The 7,949-nt window shown below is 39.6% G+C and overlaps 1 protein-coding gene across 1 annotated transcript in view; it reads right to left on the minus strand.

The window, feature by feature from the left end:
* Window positions 1-7,743, minus strand: part of LOC139456213 (nitric oxide synthase 1-like) — a 149,271-nt gene extending 141,528 nt beyond the window's left edge. The window contains exon 1 of the mRNA XM_071237791.1: window positions 7,562-7,743. The gene's annotated coding sequence lies outside the window, so the exon portion shown is untranslated. The remainder of the gene's footprint in view (window positions 1-7,561) is intronic.
* Window positions 7,744-7,949: the final 206 nt, after the last annotated feature.

The following is a 7,949-nucleotide window of genomic DNA, read 5'->3' on the forward strand; positions in this document are numbered from 1 at the left end:
CATAACGAAACTGAAAAAATGGATTTGATCACAAAAAGATAAACTTTATCAAAACGTTACCAGTCTGAACACAGCCTACGAAACACAGCAAACACAAGGTCCGAAACACAACCATGACATCCGTATCAAATACATCCCCATCGAATAACCATTTCTTGTTTGTTACATTATAGCCACCATCAAACATGGGTGTATACAAACATTCAGCCGACAGCTTATAATAACAGTGACTAAGCACTCTCTATGATTATCTGGGATTCGTATGAATACAAAAGTCTTTCTAGAAGAAGGGAGTTCTTCAGTGTTCATGAGACGACCTTCAGAGCTATGTAATAATACCCTTTCGCCTTCCTCTTGTTCAAACATCACGTCGTTTTGGAAGAAGGGACAAAATTTTAGGAGCTTACAATTATTTTTTGTCATAGGTATAAAGGTCTGGGAACAATAATGTGATTCGAACGATTTCTATTTTTTCATTCTTCTTGCCACAGCCATACGGTTTAGAAGATGATGTTACGAGCCATCTGCTTTATTACAAATAGCATGTGCACTTAACTTAATTGAATTTAGTAAAACCTAACTTTAACGTTAACAAAGGCTGAAGGAATAACAACGCCTACACCATTAGAACTGATTTGTCCTACAAGGTGTGCATGATAATAATAGCGACAAATTCTTTCCATAATCATAGATATAAAACGACAACGCCAGAAAATAACCATCCTCAATTGACTGCCGAAACAGATTCCATTGTGGATAAAAGGCAAAATTGTGATAAAAATGATAGGAATAGTTCTTTGAAAATCAGTGATGACACCAGGTGTTCGCGAAAAGAATAAACATGTCCTGCTCTTCCGGTAGCACCCGCCACTCACACAATTTGCATAAAAGTAAGTGTATGTTTCTTGCCTCAGAAATATCTGCTAAAAGCACAGTCGTCTGTACGATTCCAACTATACCATGAGCATGTGTTTAGGAATCACTATCAAATATATAGTGATGGTATTAGTTAGTGTTCGCGGAAAGGTGAGCGTACCCTGCCCGAACGATGGCACACCTCACAAACACATGCAAAGGCAAGTCAATTGTTCATGTTCACCTACAAAAAGAAGGGAACATTTGGTACACGTCAAAATTGTGAATTCAACAAAAACAAAAAAAAATATCAGAGCGGTTTTCTTCGATAATAGTTTCATGAGAGTTTCATGATAGTTTTATGATAGTTTCATTGCAAATCGCACGCGTATCATGTCGTAATTCCACAATTAAGAATAATTCAAAATAGCAAATCCTTCAAAATTATTGAGTGAGAGAACTGGGTTCCCCGTTAAGCAATGTTCCAGCAATATCATACCAGGCACCAGAAATAGGCATATTGTACCATGTAGGGAAACAAACCCGGCCCGGCAGCTTACCCGCTGCCCCTCAAAATTATAGCTGAAATACCAAAGCTTATGGCTTTGTTAACGAGTATAGATATACACACACACACATATTAAATATAACTGTCCATTCTGAACGTCATCTTACTATTAAATCAACCAATGAAAACAGCCGAAATTGAAACCAACCAATCAAAACCGCCACATTAGCTATCTAATCGTTCATAACAGGCAAATTAGCTAACCAGACATCATAACAGGCAATTAAGCTAACCAGACATCATAACAGGCACATTGGCTAATCAACCAACCAAATCAGTCAGCTTACCAAACCAACAAATCAAATGAGGTCTTGTATCAGAATGATCAGCTGAGCATGTTTGGCCGTACTCGGACATTCACGCCAGTGCGTTCCATGGTATATTTATAACCCACGGGACAAGTACAATTACTTATTTAGCTGCTGGTAGTGATAGCAGTGATAGTCAGAGATCAGTATCCAACATAACTAGAGTCGCATGATGTGATGATCAGGTCAATAATGCCCCATCCATTATATTAAGCTTGGTGTAGCTTCCCCTGTCATGACAGCCTTCATTGTCCAGGAGCGTCTGCCTGGAGGGCGGGAGGTCGGTGGTTCGATCCCAAGTTCCGTCATACCAATATACCAACAAGTATTGAATGCAGAGTTCTCTAAGTATTGCATTCCTGGAGGACAATCTTTGTATTATCCCTGAAGAGTTTTCTAAGTATTGTATTCCTGGAGGACAATCTTTTGTATTATCCCTGCAGAGTTCTTTAAGTATTGTATTCTTGCAAGACAATCATCGTATTATCCCTGTAGTGTCTTCTAAGTATTGTATTCCTGGATTGTATTATCCCTGCAGTGTGCTCCGTGTATGGTTTCCCCGATAGATAATCTATTGTATTATCCCTGCAGTGTGCTCCGTGTTTGGCTTCCCCGAAATATAATCTATTGTATTATCCCTGCAGTGTGCTCCGTCTATGGTTTCCCCGATAGATAATCTATTGTATTATCCCCTGCAGTGTGCTCCGTCTATGGTTTCCCCGATAGATAATCTATTGTATTAGCCCTGCAGTGTGCTCCGTCTATGGTTTCCCCGATAGATAATCTACTGTATTATCCTAGCAGAGTGCTCCGTCTATGGTTTCCCCGATAGATAATCTATTGTATTATCCCTGCAGTGTGCTCCGTCTATGGTTTCCCCGATAGATAATCTACTGTATTATCCCTGCAGTGTGCTCCGTCTATGGTTTCCCCGATAGATAATCTATTGTATTATCCCTGCAGTGTGCTCCGTCTATGGTTTCCCCGATAGATAATCTACTGCATTATCCCTGCAGTGTGCTCCGTCTATGGTTTCCCCGATAGATAATCTACTGTATTATCCCCTGCAGTGTGCTCCGTCTATGGTTTCCCCGATAGATAATCTATTGTATTATCCCTGCAGTGTGCTCCGTGTATGGTTTCCCCTATAGATAATCTATTGTATTATCCCTGCAGTGTGCTCCGTCTATGGTTTCCCCGATAGATAATCTATTGTATTATCCTAGCAGTGTGCACCGTCTATGGTTTCCCCGATAGATAATCTACTGTATTGTCCCTGCAGTGTGCTCCGTCTATGGTTTCCCCGATAGATAATCTATTGTATTATCCCTGCAGTGTGCTCCGTGTATGGTTTCCCCGATAGATAATCTATTGTATTATCCCTGCAGTGTGCTCCGTCTATGGTTTCCCCGATAGATAATCTACTGTATTATCCTAGCAGTGTGCTCCGTTTATGGTTTCCCCGATAGATAATCTATTGTATTATCCCTGCAGTGTGCTCCGTCTATGGTTTCCCCGATAGATAATCTATTGTATTATCCCTGCAGTGTGCTCCGTGTATGGTTTCCCCGATAGATAATCTATTGTATTATCTCTGCAGTGTGCTCCGTGTATGGTTTCCCCGATAGATAATCTATTGTATTATCCCTGCAGTGTGCTCCTTGTAAGGTTTCCTCTAAAGATAATCTATTGTATTATCCCTGCAGTGTATTCTAAGTATTGTATTCCAACAAGACAATCGATTGTATTATCCCTGCAGTGTGCTCCGTCTATGGTTTCCCCGATAGATAATCTATTGTATTAGCCCTGCAGTGTGCACCGTCTATGGTTTCCCCGATAGATAATCTATTGTATTAACCCTGCAGTGTGATCCGTCTATGGTTTCCCCTAAAGATAATCTACTGTATTATTCCTGCAGTGTGCTCCGTGTATGGTTTCCCCGATAGATAATCTATTGTATTAAACCTGCAGTGTGCTCCTTGTAAGGTTTCCCCGATAGATAATCTATTGTATTATCCCTTCAGTGTACTCTAAGTATTGTATTCCATCAAGACAATCTATTGTATTATCCCTGCAGTGTGCTCCGTCTATGGTTTCCCCGATAGATAATCTACTGTATTATCCTAGCAGTGTGCTCTGTCTATGGTTTCCCCGGTAGATAATCTATTGTATTATCCCTGCATTGTGCTCCTTGTATGGTTTCCCCGATAGATAATCCATTGTATTATCTCTGCAGTGTGCTCCGTGTATGGTTTCCCCGAAAGATAATCTACTGTATTATCCCTGCAGTGTGATCCATGTTTGCTTTCCACGAAAGATAATCTATTGTATTATCCCTGCAGTGTGATCCATGTTTGGTTTCCACGAAAGATAATCTATTGTATTATCCCTGCAGTGTGCTCCGTGTAAGGTTTCCTCTAAAGATAATCTATTGTATTATCCCTGCAGTGCACTCTAAATATTGTATTCCATCAAGACAATCTATTGTATTATCCCTGCAGTGTGCTCCGTCTATGGTTTCCCCGATAGATAATCCATTGTATTGTCCCTGCAGTGTGCACCGTCTATGGTTTCCACGATAGATAATCTATTGTATTAACCCTGCAGTGTGCTCCGTCTATGGTTTCCCCTAAAGATAATCTATTGTATTATCCCTGCAGTGTTCTCTAAGTATTGTATTCCATCAAGACAATCTATTGTATTATCCCCTGCAGTGTGCCCCGTCTATGGTTTCCCCGATAGATAATCTATTGTATTATCCCTGCAGTGTGCTCCGTGTATGGTTTCCCCGAAAGATAATCTATTGTATTATCTCTGCAGTGTGCTCCTTGTATGGTTTCCCCGATAGATAATCTACTGTATTATCCCTGCAGTGTGCTCCGTGTATGGTTTCCCCGATAGATAATCTATTGTATTATCCCTGCAGTGTGCTCCTTGTAAGGTTTCCCCTAAAGATAATCTATTGTATTATCCCTGCAGTGTACTCTAAGTATTGTATTCCATCAAGTCAATCTATTGTATTATCCCTGCAGTGTGCTCCGTGTATGGTTTCCCCGATAGACAATCTATTGTATTAACCCTGCAGTGTGCTCCGTCTATGGTTTCCCCGATAGATAATCTACTGTATTAACCCTGCAGTGTGCTCCGTCTATGGTTTCCCCTAAAGATAATCTATTGTATTATCCCTGCAGTGTGCTCCGTCTATGGGTTCCCCTAAAGATAATCTATTGTATTATCCTTGCAGTGTACTCTAAGTATTGTATTCCATCAAGACAATCTATTGTATTATCCCCGCAGTGTGCTCCGTGTATGGTTTCCCCGATAGATAATCTACTGTATTATCCCTGCAGTGTGCTCCGTGTATGGTTTCCCCGATAGATAATCTATTGTATTATCTCTGCAGTGTGCTCCGTGTATGGTTTCCCCGATAAATAATCTATTGTATTAAACCTGCAGTGTGCTCCTTGTAAGGTTTCCCCTAAAGATAATCTATTGTATTATCCCTGCAGTGTTCTCTAAGTATTGTATTCCATCAAGACAATCTATTGTATTATCCCTGCAGTGTGCTCCGTGTACGCTTTCCGCGAAACATAATCTATTGTATTATTCCTGCAGTGACTTCTAAACATTGTATCCCTTCAAGACAATCTGTCGGATTATCCCTGCATGGTTCTCTGTATATTGTAACTCCCTGGCCTCTGACGCTACTGGCGTTACATTGCAAGGAGACTCAACATCGACTGAGGTGCCGGCGCCGGTGTAATTGTGTCGGTCAGGCTGTCCCAGGAGGTAACAGTAATTATCACAAGTTGTTTCATTACCGCCCCTTATTAACAATAAAGCAACCTGTGTTTAATTCAATAGTCAACACGTGTCCTACAATGAGTGTTCCCTGCGCACTGGGGCGATGACGAATTACCCACGGCGCTCCTCTCAAGAGTGGGCGGTTTGTGTCAAATTGTTCTTGTCAAGCCAGACTTTACTTATCTATTTTTTTGGTTTACAAATTTGTGGCCCAAGTACTAGTATACAGGCAGGTAGGTCGAAAAAATATTTACACATCCAATTTCAATATAAGTTTTTAGTGTTAAGATACATTTTAACAGATTTTAATTATGGTATTTTAAAATATTCATTTAAATTGATAGCGACAGTAAATGAGGTTGTTCCTTTTCCATTTTACTTATTTCTGGTTGGCAAAGAAAAAGAAGTTTTTCATTTTTTTTTCAAATTTCAATATTTTGGATTCGTATTAAAAAATCGTAATACAAGTTTTACAAAATAATGTTTTAAAATACATAGCGGGAACTCTACTGGTATGATTTTGTTAACGCTATGGGTAGAGGAATTCTGATTAAAGGTATCTGCTCGTGTTTTGTGAGCCTGTTTCTACATTAGGGAGAGACTTTACTTAATGACGTAATCAGTGTCCTGTGCGCAACTGTGACGTCACATTGTCCCTCTGTTATTATGTTAATCACACGTGCTAAATTGATATACGTTATACAGTTGAGTGAAACGAAATGTAGGTTTAAATAGCTTGAATCCAATTTGCTGGGACTGGGAATTATTCAAGCCGAGCACCCCTTTAAATGTTCTACAACATTAAAGTGAGTATACTACTCAATGGCCATGTGATAAAAATATTACAGTATCTTCTCGCAAAGTCGTCGAATTACGTCTGATGGATTAAGTCTTGTTCTTCTATGCATATATACTACTCAAAAAAAGTTAAAGCATACTCGATTTTTTCAAATGACATGGCAGATTAACTATAGGCATATGAAAAAATCGGGTGTTATTTAACTTCTTCTGTGTAGTATATTTTGTTACCAGTTTTACAAGTCATATAAGATATTGTTCTTTGATGTTACAGAGTGATATAAACGATTATATCAAGTTTGGATGAATGAATGAGTTAGGATAAAGCTACGTCGAATATCTCGAATATATGCCGAAACATATACCATAGGGCTTACAGAGCAAAATAACGATGACAGTGATATGAATGGATAAATCAGTGATGACACCAGGTGCTTCCCAAACGGTAACTCAGTAGGAGATGACATACCGCGGATCATAATCGGGCTGAATCTGGGATTCGAACCCAGAGTAGGGTATAGTCTGAGGAAGGTATCATCATCATCATCATCATCATCATCATCATCATCATCATCACCATATTGTTTTATTTATTTATTTATTTATTTATTTAGTTATTTATTTATTTATATAGCCCATTTCCAACTCATAACTGATCAAATATGTTCAAAGCTTGATAGACCGTAGTTTTTTACACCCGTCAGTGTGCACTCGCGTTTCATTCTCTGCTCCCTGGGAAGTATACAACCAAAGCAATTCGTGATGCGCTGGAAGGTTAACGGACACCATATTCTCCTTCCGAGTAATTTACTGACTGAGAATTCTGTATATCAGGGACTGGTTACAGTGTGTACCCAACATCATGCCCTAAAGATATACGCACTGTGAGGACATCGGACATGAGGAAGAATAATTAGACACTCACAGTTATAAAAGCCAGCTAATAATAACCTGAGTGAAAGCCAGTCATAAACACCAGGAGGACTTAAAAAGAATATTGAAATCGTATATATAAATATTTAAACTTGATTGACAAAAACATCAGTGGCAAAATGTATCGAATCCCTACTCCAGCAACACGTATTTTTACTCCATTGTCATGTCATGGAGCCATGGAGCCATGGAGCCATATATTTCGTTTACAAGGTGATAATACAAGAAACTGTAAAAGAAAGAAAAACGAGAGAAAAAACATAGACGAAAATATAAAATCAAATCGAGCACCTACCTTACTACTGAGTGTGTCCGCTACATGCTGTACTGGCGTATAGAGCTTTTGTATAATCCGCTATCGCAGCGCAATCTCCCTGCCAATTGGCCCGGTCTGCTTGACTAGAACAACTAATTGTTAAAACTTTCCCACGGGGCGCAATCTCTCACGTGATGTAAGTTTTCTTGACAACATTGTGAATGTTTAACTTCACCAGTGTTGAGTAGGGGGCGTGTTAATGCACAGCGAGGTCGATGATGTTGATGAAGGTGGATACCGCATCGTCCACGACGTTGCTACAACCACCTGAGTTGAATATACACATGCGGCCCATGATGAAGATGTAGGTAGTCCCGGATAGAGAGCTTTCTGAAGACCCTGAGATTCTGAAACAGAACTACGCTTA

Source organism: Haliotis cracherodii, unplaced genomic scaffold, assembly GCF_022045235.1.
Source record: "Haliotis cracherodii isolate W230 unplaced genomic scaffold, xgHalCrac1.p SCAF_11, whole genome shotgun sequence".
NCBI lineage: Eukaryota > Metazoa > Mollusca > Gastropoda > Lepetellida > Haliotidae > Haliotis > Haliotis cracherodii.